Source organism: Triturus cristatus, chromosome 3_2 (genome assembly GCF_964204655.1).
Source record: "Triturus cristatus chromosome 3_2, aTriCri1.1, whole genome shotgun sequence".
In the NCBI taxonomy this organism is placed as follows: Eukaryota; Metazoa; Chordata; class Amphibia; order Caudata; family Salamandridae; genus Triturus; species Triturus cristatus.
In genome coordinates, this window is record NC_140584.1 from 606062870 (window position 1) to 606077776 (window position 14907).

Here is a 14907-nt window from a genome sequence, read left to right on the forward strand (position 1 = left end):
TACTATTCCTACCCTAATCCAAACCAATTTGAGAAAAGTGTTGGACACTAAGGGCCCGATTACGATGCGGGCTAAAACAGCTCTGACCGTGGGTTGGAGCCCTTCAGACCGCATCGTAATCGGCTGGTCGGATTCCTTTCCAACCCACCCATTTTAATGGGGTCAGTTGGAAGGGAATTCGAATCGTATTTCCAAATGGCTTCCGATGAGCTCGGAGAGCCCGTCCGCCATTCGGAAAGCTTTCAGTAATCCCTTGGCCAAGGGATTATGATGGCAGATTCACACAGCTTTTCTGTGCCGGCCTTTACGACACAGTAAGGCTTTGGAAATCTGTCTTTGGGAGCCCCCAGCAGGGCCTCCATGGTTGCAAGGCCACCGAATGGTGACCTAGGGGGCACCTATGGTGCCCCCCTGTTGATCACTGCACCCGGTGTCAGTCACCTTGAGGTGCCTGCCACGGGTGAAGGGATGAACGGAACTTCCGCTCTTTGCAATGAAAGCATGCGTTCCATTCGGAATGCTTGCTCCCATTGTAAAGTATAAGATTGCGACCGAACAGAGTTCGGTCGCATCCTACTTGCTGGGCTAGAACCGACGACAGGAGGTCGTTCGGTTCCAATTCCCAGACGATGTCGGACAGACTCCGGTCCATCCGACATCCTAATCGGGCCCTAAGGGTGACATTTACTATTCCCTCTCCAACCTCAACCAACTTGGGAAAAGCATGGACTCTAAAGCGATAACATTTATTATTCCCACTCCAATCTAAACCAACTTGGGGAAAGCATTGGAGAATAATGGGGTGACATTTACTATTCCCACAAAAATCTGAACCAACTTGCAGAAAGCGTCGGACACTAAAAGGGTGACATTTACTATTCCCACTCCAATATAAACCAACTTGAGGAAAGCGTTGGACTCTATAGGAGTGACATTTACTACTGCCAATCCAATTTAAACCAACTCAAGGAAAGTGTTGGACACTAAAGCGATGACATTTACTATTCCCACTTCAAACTAAACCAACTTGGGATAAGTGTTGGAGACTTGAGTAATATTTACTATTCCCACTCCAATCTATACTAATTTGAGAAAAGATAGTGGACACTAAAATCTTCAAATATTGTAAATCCAATTCACATTGAAACTTATGTACCTAAAATATTAGAAATTAAAAACACAAAATTTTTACTAGACATTCTCACATTTCAATAAATAACAAAGAAACATATTTAAACACAGTAAACGACTACATTTTATATAAAAAGTTTTAAATTAAAAATGTATTCTGTGTATTATAAATTTGATAATTTGTTTATTTCCTACCATTCATACGATTTATAAAATGCAATTACATAAATTTCAAATAAAAAAAATTATCAATAGAATTTTTTTCAAATATATCTTTACATTTTAGAATGTATAAATATGATATTTTTAAATATCAACATATTTTCTACTTTTTTTCAATTATTAAAAGATAACACATTTACTTTTCTATACTTAATTTACAAATCCAAAAAGGCAAGTATATTATTTAATACATTTTTTTAAATTCTATATTCAAAAAATGCAAATGAAAAGAAAATGTAATAAATTCTATTGAAATAAATATTGTTTAATATAATGTGTTTATTTTTTATAAAAATGATAATGCAATAAATGTTTTCATTAAAAAGATAATTCACATATATTTAAAATGGTTCAATTAAAATTTGAAATGGAAATACATATGTTTTTTTAAAACCCTCCTCACCTTTATCCCGTAAAAGCCCAACATACTGTTCTTAAAAATATTTTTCAATATTTATTTTAAAACATGAATACATTTAAAACAAATAAAATGTACTTAATTTTTTTTAATCTAATAAAAAAATTAATTAAAAAATGACAAAATCATAAACACATATAATAAAGATGAATACAATACATGGCATACTAATTAACGCTAAAAACTGATACTATAGATAACGATATTTCCTACATCTAAATTTTCAACAACTATACTAAAAACAACACTAAAAAGTATGTTTTTAACTTCAATATTCCTGTCCACGATATATTTGAAGTACCAATATTCTTGACACAATATTTCTGTATCTCGATATTTTTCATTTAATATTTTGTCCAAACAGTTTTCACACCACTACCTGTGTTACTGAGTACTTGGATACGCATTTGGAACCATGGCATCTCAGAAATAGAATTCACACACAAACATCTCTTCTGTTCAACTTATCTCCTATGAGGCATCAATACTTTTCTTCTTGATAATAAAAAAATATTTCTGTAATAACACATTAGCACACAGACAGTTTAATGTCTGAAGCATTTTGGGAGGAGAATATCAGGGAACACAATTGGGAATGGAGGTTCAGTTCCTGCTTCCTCAAAATGGAGTCCTTGAAAGGTCAGCCAATGTTTTAAATCCAGTTTGAGTGATTTTACAGAGTTGCAAGACATTGTTGTGCATTAGGTTTTCATGAGGTGTATGTGGATGAGCCAGGGCAGGTCCGGTCCCAATGTTTGGATTCAGTAAGAATTTGTCTTCATTTTGTAGAATAAGTAGACTCAGCTTTCGTAGAAAAGTGTACTCTTTTGCTTTTTTTTGATTTACTGAATTGGCACATTAGTCTAAAAAATGGCATCTAAAAGAAAAACGATTTTGAGGAATGTTGTGTCCTCTAAGGACTGCATGAGTTATATAGCTAGACTATCACAGTGAGGTTCTGATAACATTGTAAACCTTGATATCATTGGCCACTGGCTTTTTTTTATGGCTTGAATACAACTTAAGTAGGAAACAAAGGAGAGAGCAAGGACTGTATTCGGAGAACGTCCTTATCCCTAATTACTATTCAAAAACAACGTGGACGGACCCACTAAGGACGACTCTACTGTAAATGTTGGAGCGCCAGGAACCACTTAGGTTTGTAAGAAGACCCTCACCTACCAAACTATTTGGTGGCATGCTTCATCATTGGGTTCCCAACTGGGTAGCCGAATGCTACATAGCTGTGCTTTGACGCCAGAGTTACAGCGGAGTGGTTTTTTTTTTGTGTTTGGTGTGTGTGGTGCTCAAAAAGTGGTGAAGTTAAAAATATCTCTGGGATTCCTTGCTGACCAATTTTTTATTCCCAGCGGCCCAGGATATGGTTAAAAAGAAGAGGGATAAGAAGAAGACTAGTAATTGGTCTTCATTATCCTACTGGTCGACATGCTTCAGCCTTGTAAAAATATTGAGGAGGCTTTCTTCAGGACCAAACAGCGTGAAATTGTGTAAAATAGTGAGGTTGTGACAAAAATAAGCCACATGTATTTTTTGCAGCACACGCGCTATGGTGTGCTGTGCATGCAGTGGTGTGACCATACTTACGGACCCACTGGTTGATTTAAAACACTGGCTAGGTATTTCTTGTAGCTTTAAGAGATCCCGGGAGGGGTGAACGCCTGAGGTCACGCATTCATCAAGGCTGGGAGCCCTCTGTCAGCACCTATTACGGTCTCCTCGGGATCGCATCATTTACAGTAGAGTCGTCCTTAGTGGGTCCGTCCAGGTTGAATGCAACTTAAACCATGGCACCAAACCTCTCTCCAACCACAGTGGAAAAGAGATTCTCCTTTTCAGTGTTGAAGGTCACCTTCAAGACTTGAATACACACCTCTCCTCTCCCATAGCTGAGGGCAGGCTCTCTCCATCAGTGCTAGAGGTCACTTATATTGCATGAACCTAACCACACTTGCCCAAGCAGTAGAGACAGACCCTACCTTTCGGTGTTGATTGTGATTTCTTAAGTTACTGACATAGACCATTCTTCCAACACAGGTGGAGATAGACCCCTTAAGTGTTGAAGGTCACCTCCAGGGCATAGATACAAACCTTTCTTTCACCACAGGTGGGGACAGAGTCACACTTTAAGAGTTGAAGGTCACCTCCAAGACATGGGAACAAACCTCTCCACCAAAGCTGAAGGCATACTCTCTCTTTAGGTGCTGAGAATCCCCTCCGAGGCAGTGATACAAACCACTCTTCCATCGCAGTTGAGGATAAGCTCCCATTTTCAATATTGACAGTCACGTCCAAGGAGCTGACACCAACTATCCCACCACAAGTGAGGGCATACCCCCTTTCAGCATTGACAATCACCTCCAAGACATGAATACAAACGTCTGTTTCCCCCACAATCTTAGGACATTTCACCCCTTGCATTGTCGAAGCTCACCATCAAGGCACAGACACAATATTCAACTCTCTTATGGCTTGGAACATATGTGCTTTTTGTTACAGCTTTTTATGTTCAATCCAAAGCTGTGGCCAGCATGGCATCACCTGCCTGGCCCGAAGTTAGACTCTCCCCTTTTAGGGCAACTCTCATTTGGAGCCTTGTTTCTCAGTCTCTACCCCACCAGGACAGAGGACATCTCCACTTCCACAGACTGTGGGGTTTGAGTGTAGCTCATGCTTATCACAGATTCCCCTGTTACAGTTGTCGATGGCTTCGCCTCTTTCAGATCAATTTGACCCCAGGAGGGCCTCCCATGCCACAGCGGGGGAGGGGCCCCCCTCTTCTGCAGCGTGTAAGATGTGCATGCATGCCCTGTCACTGCTGCTTCCCCTGCCATGGCTACGGCCGCCTTGCCACCTTCAGTGTGTGTGCAGCGTGCCTTGTGGCCATGGCTGTGCGCTTTTCGTGCCACAACTGAGAGTGAAGTATTGTTATCCATCACTTGTAAGGCCCGACTCCTGCTTGAAGCGCTCTTGCCAACTCCAGCCTCGGCTGCTGGTGGCCTCGCTGGCTTTATTTTGTGTGGTCCTGACCTTGATATTCAAGTGCGGACATCACCTTTTCCACACCATGGCTTGAGGAAGAAATTCCTTTCCTATGGCTTAACTTTTGAATCAAATCCAGGGCTGCTGCTCTTCACTGTACCATGGCCACGCGTTGGGGTTCCTCTTTGGTTCTGGCTGAAGTCCGGTTCCCCCTTCAGGATAAATATGCACATTTGTTTTCATTTGATGCTGAGCCCGGGCGAGTCCACTTGTAGTGTGTTTCTTGTTTTCTCTCCCACGTAAAAGCTGACTTCATAGCAGAGGTTTTCTGGCCCTTGTAGCAACTGGGAGATTCCGAACCTCGAGCGCGTCTCTAAAAAGCTCTTCTGGCTGATGCTGGGTCAGTCGCCTGCAACTCAAACCTAACCGGTGACCGACTCAGCCCAGTCAGACCAACTTTTCAGGTGCAGCAACCTCTCGGCGCTCTCATAATTCCATTGTTGACCCTCCACTTGCACTTATCGTGCGAACCCCCCACCCGCCCTGTCCCACTGCCCTTACAGTTGTGAAATGTTAAGTCACCCCCCTCTCTCTCTGTAAAGCTGGCAGGCAGACTGCAGCTTTAGAAGAAGTTTGCAAACTTCAGGAATTATAATGGCTGTTGCTCTTAAACTCTATTCTCCAGGGACTAGGCTGCCTCCTTGTGGTCTGTTGCTACACTCCCTGGCCTGCCTACCTGTCAGCTACAGAACAGGTTTCTTTCTTTCTCTTTTTATGGAAATTGCAGAATAAGGAACATTTTTAACCAATCAACCTGGAGCATTGTCCCGTCAAGAAATAGAAGCAGTGCGTGACGTCAGCACACGGTCCTGGGCAGCACGGAGGGCCAGGCCGGCACTTTAGGGAGACATGTCCAGCACTTTTGTGCTCTGAGTTCTAAGGGAGATCCCAGTGCTGAGGAGACCGGCGCTGCATTCCCTGTTTGCAGCCCCAGGCGCTGCTTCCTGCCCCAGCTGAGTTTGATTAAATCTCTTGGCATTCCAGCAAGTTTAATGGGCTGCTGTCTCCCAGCCTGGGAGCCCTGGCAGACCGACAAGCCATCCTCCGAGCCTTGCATCCTGGCCTCTGCTCCAGCTCAGACAGGCCAGCACCGGCGGAGGGAGAGAGGGAAGGCGTGAAAACTTTGGGATTTTTCTCCTTGAGAGTGGAAAGTCGACCTCACTCCAGGATTTTCCAGCTACTTCAGCTTCGCGGCGTAGAAACCCTGTAATCACGAAAGGGGGAGAGGGGGCCGCAGCTTGAAGAGCGGTGTACGGTGAGGGCTGAGTGGTGAAGAAGGGAGCTCAGCACCACGCATCGACACCTCTTGGAGGAGGCGCACCCGACTGCCAGGGCCTCTGCCCCCATCCAGCATGCTCCGGGTACCGCAGTGAGCCCACCGGTCCCGCGCAGAGGTAAGACTCACTTCTACCATGATCCGCCAAAGCTCGCTGTCTGGGAAAGGTGCGGGTCTGGGCTCTCACGCTGTCCCAGGATTAAACACTGCCTGCTTTCGGCACGAGCGAGCTGGGCCCAGGCCCAGGGCGCCAATCTTCAGAGGGGCGCACGGAACTGTAGCAAGTTAAAATTATGGGAAAACATCAGCGACCCTCTCATCTTGATCCAGCCATGTCCGTGTCCCTGCATTCTTCTTTCTCTGTCAGATTTGCCAATTTAAACTGTTTTTACTCCTTCATTGTCGTATCGGAGAGGATGTGTTAACACCCCATGAGCTCTTTTCATCGCCCTCCCTCTCACTCCTGCTGACACATATCAACAAACCCCCCAACAGCGTGACACAGTTGAACTGTGGGTGATTTAGGTGTGCTGTGGAGGTCTGGAAATATTTGTGTTCAGAGGCCACTGACTGCTCAGCCGAGGATTGATGGTGAACACAAAAGCCTCCCCCACCTCATTTTTTTTTACTAACATCAGCAAGGGTGCCACATTTCTGTCTCACCAGGGCGCATCCTAGCTAAGGCCAGCTCTGCAGAAAAATGAGCAGCTTTTAGGTTCTTGTGTTTTACTATGCATGCTGGTACTTGTAGTCCTACATCTATGGCAATGGAAAAAGATCAGTATAGTCTAATCATAACTACATATAGCTCAATACAAAGGAAAACACAGGGCCGTCAACTTGAGGTCTTTTCAGGTGCCTTATGTGCACATCTGGCGCAGTTGTATGTAACCTTCGCACACATCTGGCACGGTTCACAGACAGCAGTTACTGCTGTGCACATCTGGCAGAGCTTCGGGTAACTCCTGCGTAATGTGGCAGATTTCTCGGATTACAGATCATTCTCCAAAGGTTCCAGCCAAGTCGTTTAAATGCAGGTAGAGCGTGCGTAAACGTGGCCTTTCAGCACTGCTGCGCACATCTCTCTGAGGGATTGAGATACGGGGTAATTTCCGTGGACATCTTTTGGAGATTCTGAGATATAAGTACCGTATGCAGAGTTCATAGGCCATACAAACTCTAGCACACATCTCGGAGGCAAGTGGGGTTACACGGAGCTTCTGGGCACACCCTCCACCCTCAGGAGTTCTTGGGGTACCAGTTACCTCTTCCCGCACCTGACAGTGGTTTTAGCCGGAAGGTAATCCCTCCCCACATTTGACATTGGCACACATCTGCACATCTGTGGACATGGCGGCGACAGGTAACTTACCCGGGTCTGTCAAGGGTGTTTAGAGGACAGGCCACTCTTCTTGTGAAATGTTCCATAAGCTACAGTTTGGTGCGGCCCACGTATGTCAGAGTTGTTAAGCCAACGGCGTCTCCTGTCCGGATCTGTAACAGGTACCGTTTGCTCAGCTGCATATAACAGAGCTCGTAAGTTACATGTCTCTTCTGCACACACAGAGTAGGCGCCACTAGTAGAGTAGGTTGGGTGACTCTTGTGCATAGCTCTAGCAGGGGCAGGACTGCAGGCATCGCCGGGAGAAATCAGAGAATCCTCCGGGTACCAGTACCTCGTCTGCACATCCGCGCCAGCGGAGAGGTGCAGATAACCCGTGCCCAAATCTGACTGCGTTCTTCACTTGCAGGTCCCAGCCATTCGCACTTAGCCGGAGGTGGAAACGGTTATAATCATGGACTGAGTTATCTATTGACTGACTGTCCGAGGAACTGAGAAGGGTGATTGATTCGTCAGTTTAAAGTCCCCAACAGGAGGAGTGAGATAGCCGTGTGCTTGTACCGCAGCACTGGGCTGAACCAGACGGGTCCTGTGGGATCGTGCCTCCCCCCCCCCCCGCCCCCCATCAAGACTGTAGCCCCCACGACTGTCGCAGGCATTTCACCTCGCCCCCTTGTATCCGGAAGGGGCAATAACCACATCTGATAGAAAGGCGCGTCTGTATTCTGAGTGTAGACTGCAGACTGACAGCACAGGGGTGTCTGTAATCTCACGCTACAGGGATAGCCACAGGGTGGGGAGGACAGCGACGCCTGCACTCTGACACTGTGTGTAAACGTGCACTCTGGCACTACAGCGACGCCTGCACTCTGACACTGTGTGTAAACGTGCACTCTGGCACTACAGCGACGCCTGCACTCTGACACTGTGTGTAAACGTGCACTCTGGCACTACAGCGAAGCCTGCACTCTGACACTGTGTGTAAACGTGCACTCTGGCACTACAGCGAAGCCTGCACTCTGACACTGTGTGTAAACGTGCACTCTGGCACTACAGCGACGCCTGCACTCTGACACTGTGTGTAAACGTGCACTCTGGCACTACAGCGAAGCCTGCACTCTGACACTGTGTGTAAACGTGCACTCTGGCACTACAGCGACGCCTGCACTCTGACACTGTGTGTAAACGTGCACTCTGGCACTACAGCGAAGCCTGCACTCTGACACTGTGTGTAAACTTGCACTCTGGCACTACAGCGAAGCCTGCACTCTGACACTGTGTGTAAACTTGCACTCTGGCACGACAGCGAAGCCTGCACTCTGACACGGTGTGTAAACGTGCACTCTGGCACCACAGCGAAGCCTGCACTCTGACACTGTGTGTAAACGTGCACTCTGGCACTACAGCGACGCCTGCACTCTGACACTGTGTGTAAACTTGCACTCTGGCACTACAGCGAAGCCTGCACTCTGACACTGTGTGTAAACTTGCACTCTGGCACTACAGCGAAGCCTGCACTCTGACACTGTGTGTAAACTTGCACTCTGGCACGACAGCGAAGCCTGCACTCTGACACTGTGTGTAAACTTGCACTCTGGCACTACAGCGAAGCCTGCACTCTGGCACTGTGTGTAAACGTGCACTCTGGCACTACAGCGAAGCCTGCACTCTGACACTGTGTGTAAACTTGCACACTGGCACTACAGCGAAGCCTGCACTCTGACACTGTGTGTAAACTTGCACTCTGGCACTACAGCGAAGCCTGCACTCTGACACTGTGTGTAAACTTGCACTCTGGCACTACAGCGAAGCCTGCACTCTGACACTGTGTGTAAACTTGCACTCTGGCACGACAGCGAAGCCTGCACTCTGACACTGTGTGTAAACGTGCACTCTGGCACTACAGCGAAGCCTGCACTCTGACACTGTGTGTAAACTTGCACTCTGGCACTACAGCGAAGCCTGCACTCTGGCACTGTGTGTAAACGTGCACTCTGGCACTACAGCGAAGCCTGCACTCTGACACTGTGTGTAAACTTGCACACTGGCACCACAGCGAAGCCTGCACTCTGACACTGTGTGTAAACTTGCACACTGGCACCACAGCGAAGCCTGCACTCTGACACTGTGTGTAAACTTGCACACTGGCACCACAGCGAAGCCTGCACTCTGACACTGTGTGTAAACTTGCACACTGGCACCACAGCGAAGCCTGCACTCTGACACTGTGTGTAAACTTGCACTCTGGCACGACAGCGAAGCCTGCACTCTGACACTGTGTGTAAACTTGCACTCTGGCACTACAGCGACGCCTGCACTCTGACACTGTGTGTAAACGTGCACTCTGGCACTACAGCGAAGCCTGCACTCTGACACTGTGTGTAAACTTGCACTCTGGCACTACAGCGAAGCCTGCACTCTGACACTGTGTGTAAACTTGCACACTGGCACCACAGCGAAGCCTGCACTCTGACACTGTGTGTAAACTTGCACACTGGCACCACAGCGAAGCCTGCACTCTGACACTGTGTGTAAACTTGCACACTGGCACCACAGCGAAGCCTGCACCCTGAGATTAGAGCCCCAGCCTGCACTTCGAGGGCTCAGGGAATCGTTGCATTCACAGTGCAGTGATGACACTGCGGGCTATGGAGCCAGCACGCGGTATATGTGAGCATGCTCTATATGGGAACGAGCACACCGGCACTATAGGGAGCTCGCTCTCGGTCAGTTTTCGAGTCTTGGCGATCACAGTATAGGAAACTGCAATGGGCCCTGGTATCGACCGGCATAGGGAAAGATGCCCTCTGCCGGAAGGGATTCCTACACAAGGATATTAAAAGGGACGCTGTCTGCATTTTTCGATAGCACAGCACGGGGAAGGGTGTACGTTTACAACACATAACATTCACAGCTAACGCAAGAGCGGCGCCTGTACTTTAGTAGTACTGGACAGCAGCCTCTGTATTGACAGTACTGGTGAGTCTGTAGAGTCCGTGTGCTGTTACTGTACGGACCGATGCACAGTGGCAGCATAAGAGAGGTTGTGGAAGACTTCACATTGGCAGTCGAGGGGAGTCCACGCTCAGTACAGGGAAGCCTGTGCTCTGACAGTACAGTGAAAGCTGCAGTCCGGCAGCATAGAGAAGCCTGCATACTGAGGATATATGGAAGTCTGCATGCTGACAGCATACAGAGGTTTGCATAGTGATACTGACAGTACACAGAAGTCTGCATGCTGACAGTATACAGAGGTTTGCATAGTGATACTGACAGTACACAGAAGTCTGCATGCTGACAGTATACAGAGGTTTGCATAGTGATACTGACAGTACACAGAAGTCTGCATGCTGACAGTATACAGAGGTTTGCACAGTGATACCGACAGTACACAGAAGTCTGCATGCTGACAGTATATGGAAGTCTTCATACTGACAGTATACGGGAGTCAACATACTGACAGTATATGGAAGTTCGCACACTGACAGTATATGGAAGTCTGCATACTGACGATATATGGAAATCTGCATACTGACGGAATACAGAGGTCTGCATTCTGACACTCTATGGGAGTCTGAATACAAGAATGGAATGGCAGTGTATGGAAGCCTTTATACTGACAGCAAATAGAAGCCTGCATACTGACAGTACACAGAAGTCTGCATGATGACAGTACATGAAAGCCTGAATCTTGGCAGTGTATGGAAGTCTGAATGCTGACAGTGTATGTAAGTCTGCATGATGACAGTACATGAAAGCCTGAATCTTGGCAGTGTATGGAAGTCTGAATGCTGACAGTGTATGTAAGTCTGCATGCTGGCAGTGTATGGAATTCTGAATACTGGCAGTACATGGAAGTCTGCATGCTGGCAGTGTGTGGAAGTCTGAATGCTGGCAGTGTATGGAAGTCTGAATGCTGACAGTGTGTGTAAGACTGCATGCTGGCAGTGTATGGAAGTCTGAATACTGGCAGTACATGGACGTCTGAATGCTGGCAGTATGTGGATGTATACTTACTGACAGTACATGAAAGTGTGCATACTGACACTATATGGAAGTCTACATGTTGACACCATATGATAGTTTGAATGCTGTCAGTGTTTGGAAATCTGTACACTGAGAGCAATTGAAATGGAAGTCTGCATACTTACAGTACATGGAAGTCTGAATGCTGGCAGTGTCCAAAAGTCTGCATACTAACAATACATGGAAGTCTTCATATTGACATTACATGAAAGTCTGCATACTGAGAGTACATGGAAGTCTGCATACTGACAGTGTATGGAAGTTTGCATGCTAACACTATATGGAAGTCTGCATACTGACAGTACATAGTAGGTTGCATGCTGGCACTATATGGAAGTTTGCATGCTGGCAGTATATGGAAGTCTATGTACTGACAGTATATGGATTTCTGCATACCAACAGATTATGGAAGTTTGCATACCAACAATACATTTAAATATATACACCAACAGTACATAGAAGTCTGCACACTAACAGTACATGAACGTCTTCACACAGACAGTACATGAAAATATGCATACCAACAGTATATGGAATTCTGCAACCTGAAAGTATATGGAGGTTTGAATACTGACAGTTCATGGAAGTCTGCATAATGACAATATATGGAAATATCCATACTGTCAGTATTTCAAAATATTCAGATTGACAATATATGGAAGTCTCTATATTGACAGTCTATGGAAGTCTGCACACTGAAAGTACAAGGAGGAATGCGTAAAGACAGTACATGAAAGTCTGCGTACTGACAGCATATAAAGTCTGTAAGCTGACTTCACAATGGCAGTCGAGGGGAGTCCACGCTCAGTACAGGGAAGCCTGTGCTCTGACACTACAGTGAAATCTGCAGTCCGGCAGCATAGAGAAGCCTGCATACTGAGGATATATGGAAGTCTGCATGCTGACAGTATACAGAGGTTTGCATAGTGATACTGACAGTACACAGAAGTCTGCATGCTGACAGTATACAGAGGTTTGCACAGTGATACCGACAGTACACAGAAGTCTGCATGCTGACAGTATATGGAAGTCTTCATACTGACAGTATACGGGAGTCTACATACTGACAGTATATGGAAGTTCGCATACTGACAGTATATGGAAGTCTGCATACTGACGATATATGGAAATCTGCATACTGACGGAATACAGAGGTCTGCATTCTGACACTCTATGGGAGTCTGAATACAAGAATGGAATGGCAGTGTATGGAAGCCTTTATACTGACAGCAAATAGAAGCCTGCATACTGACAGTACACAGAAGTCTGCATGATGACAGTACATGAAAGCCTGAATCTTGGCAGTGTATGGAAGTCTGAATGCTGACAGTGTATGTAAGTCTGCATGATGACAGTACATGAAAGCCTGAATCTTGGCAGTGTATGGAAGTCTGCATGCTGGCAGTGTATGGAAGTCTGAATACTGGCAGTGCATGGAAGTCTGCATGCTGGCAGTGTGTGGAAGTCTGAATGCTGGCAGTGTATGGAAGTCTGAATGCTGACAGTGTGTGTAAGTCTGCATGCTGGCAGTGTGTGGAAGTCTGAAAACTGGCAGTACATGGACGTCTGAATGCTGGCAGTATGTGTATGTATACTTACTGACAGTACATGAAAGTGTGCATACTGACACTATATGGAAGTCTACATGTTGACACCATATGATAGTTTGAATGCTGTCAGTGTATGGAAATCTGTACACTGAGAGCAATTGAAATGGAAGTCTGCATTCTTACAGTACATGGAAGTCTGAATGCTGGCAGTCTCCAAAAGTCTGCATACTAACACTACATGGAAGTCTTCATATTGACATTACATGAAAGTCTGCATACTGAGAGTACATGGAAGTCTGCACACTGACAGTGTATGGAAGTTTGCATGCTAACACTATATGGAAGTCTGCATACTGACAGTACATAGTAGGTTGCATGCTGGCACTATATGGAAGTTTGCATGCTGGCAGTACATGGAAGTCTATATACTGACAGTATATGGCTTTCTGCATACCAACCGATCATGGAAGTTTGCATACCAACAATACATTTAAATATGTACACCAACAGTACATAGAAGTCTGCACACTAACAGTACATGAACGTCTTCACACAGACAGTACATGAAAATATGCATACCAACAGTATATGGAATTCTGCAACCTGAAAGTATATGGAGGTTTGAATACTGACAGTTCATGGAAGTCTGCATAATGACAATATATGGAAATATCCATACTGTCAGTATATCAAAATATTCAGATTGACAATATATGGAACTCTCTATATTGACAGTCTATGGAAGTCTGCACACTGAAAGTACAAGGAGGAATGCGTAAAGACAGTACATGAAAGTCTGCGTACTGACAGCATATGAAGTCTGTAAACTGACAGTGTATGGGAGTCTGCATGCTGACACTAAACAGAAGTCTGCATACCGAGAGTAGATGGCGGTATGTGTACTGACAGTACATAGAGGCATGCATACTGACAGCACATGGAAGCCTGCATGCTGACAGTACATGGAAGTCTGTAAACTGATTACAAGGACGTCTGCGTGCTAACAGTATAATGTAGTATAGGGGAGCCTACAGCCCGATAACATTGGGAAGTCGGAAATATGCACGTTGAGAAGTATGCGCGGTTACAGTCTACAGAAGTCTTACCCTTAGTGACAGCATAAGGAAGCTTGCACTCGGTCTGCATGTTGACATACCTGAGGGCATAGGTGCTGCTCTCTATCAATAATTTAAAGAAACATTGCCAATGTGGGACAGTGTGCATATTGGCAGTGAAGAGAATCCTGTGGTCCTATGGGTTAAATACGTCTTTACACTGACAGTATAGAGCTGCCGTCCACACTTCTTGGACAGTGGAAACACCCCCACACGTCTCTGACAGTCTAGAAAGGCATGCACTGTGACAGTACAGGGAAGCTGTCACCCAGTGTGAATGCAGAGAGCAAAGGGTACCTGCTCTCTGATTGTATGTCAGTGCACTCTGAGGGTATGTCAGTGCACTCTGATGGTATGTCAGTGCACTCTGATGGTATGTCAGTGCACTCTGATAGTATGTCAGTGCACTCTGATAGTATGTCAGTGCACTCTGATAGTATGTCTCTGGCAGTGCAAGCAAGTCTGCGCTCTGATACAACTGGTACGGCTGCACTGTAATACATAATATGATAAGGTCTTCACCCTGCCAGTTCAGGGAAGTCTGCACTCCCCCGTGCAGAGAATATTCAAAAGGCTGTACTCTGATGGAGGAAGCTTGGTCTCGCCCTGCATTTCTACACTAGAGGGAAGTCTGCACACTGACATTGTACTGTGGACTGGACTCTGCCCTTTAATAGTACAGGGATATCTGCTCTCTTCCAGGACCGGGAAGCTTGCACTCTTGCAGTGTAGTGAAGGCATCACTCAACTGACATTATAAGGAAGCT

At 46.0% G+C, this 14907-nt stretch overlaps 1 protein-coding gene across 1 annotated transcript in view; it reads left to right on the plus strand.

Moving 5' to 3' along the window:
• Positions 1–5991: 5991 nt before the first annotated feature.
• COL16A1 (collagen type XVI alpha 1 chain) overlaps positions 5992–14907 on the plus strand; it is an 871927-nt gene continuing 863011 nt past the window's right edge. The window contains exon 1 of the mRNA XM_085648479.1: positions 5992–6225. The gene's annotated coding sequence lies outside the window, so the exon portion shown is untranslated. The remainder of the gene's footprint in view (positions 6226–14907) is intronic.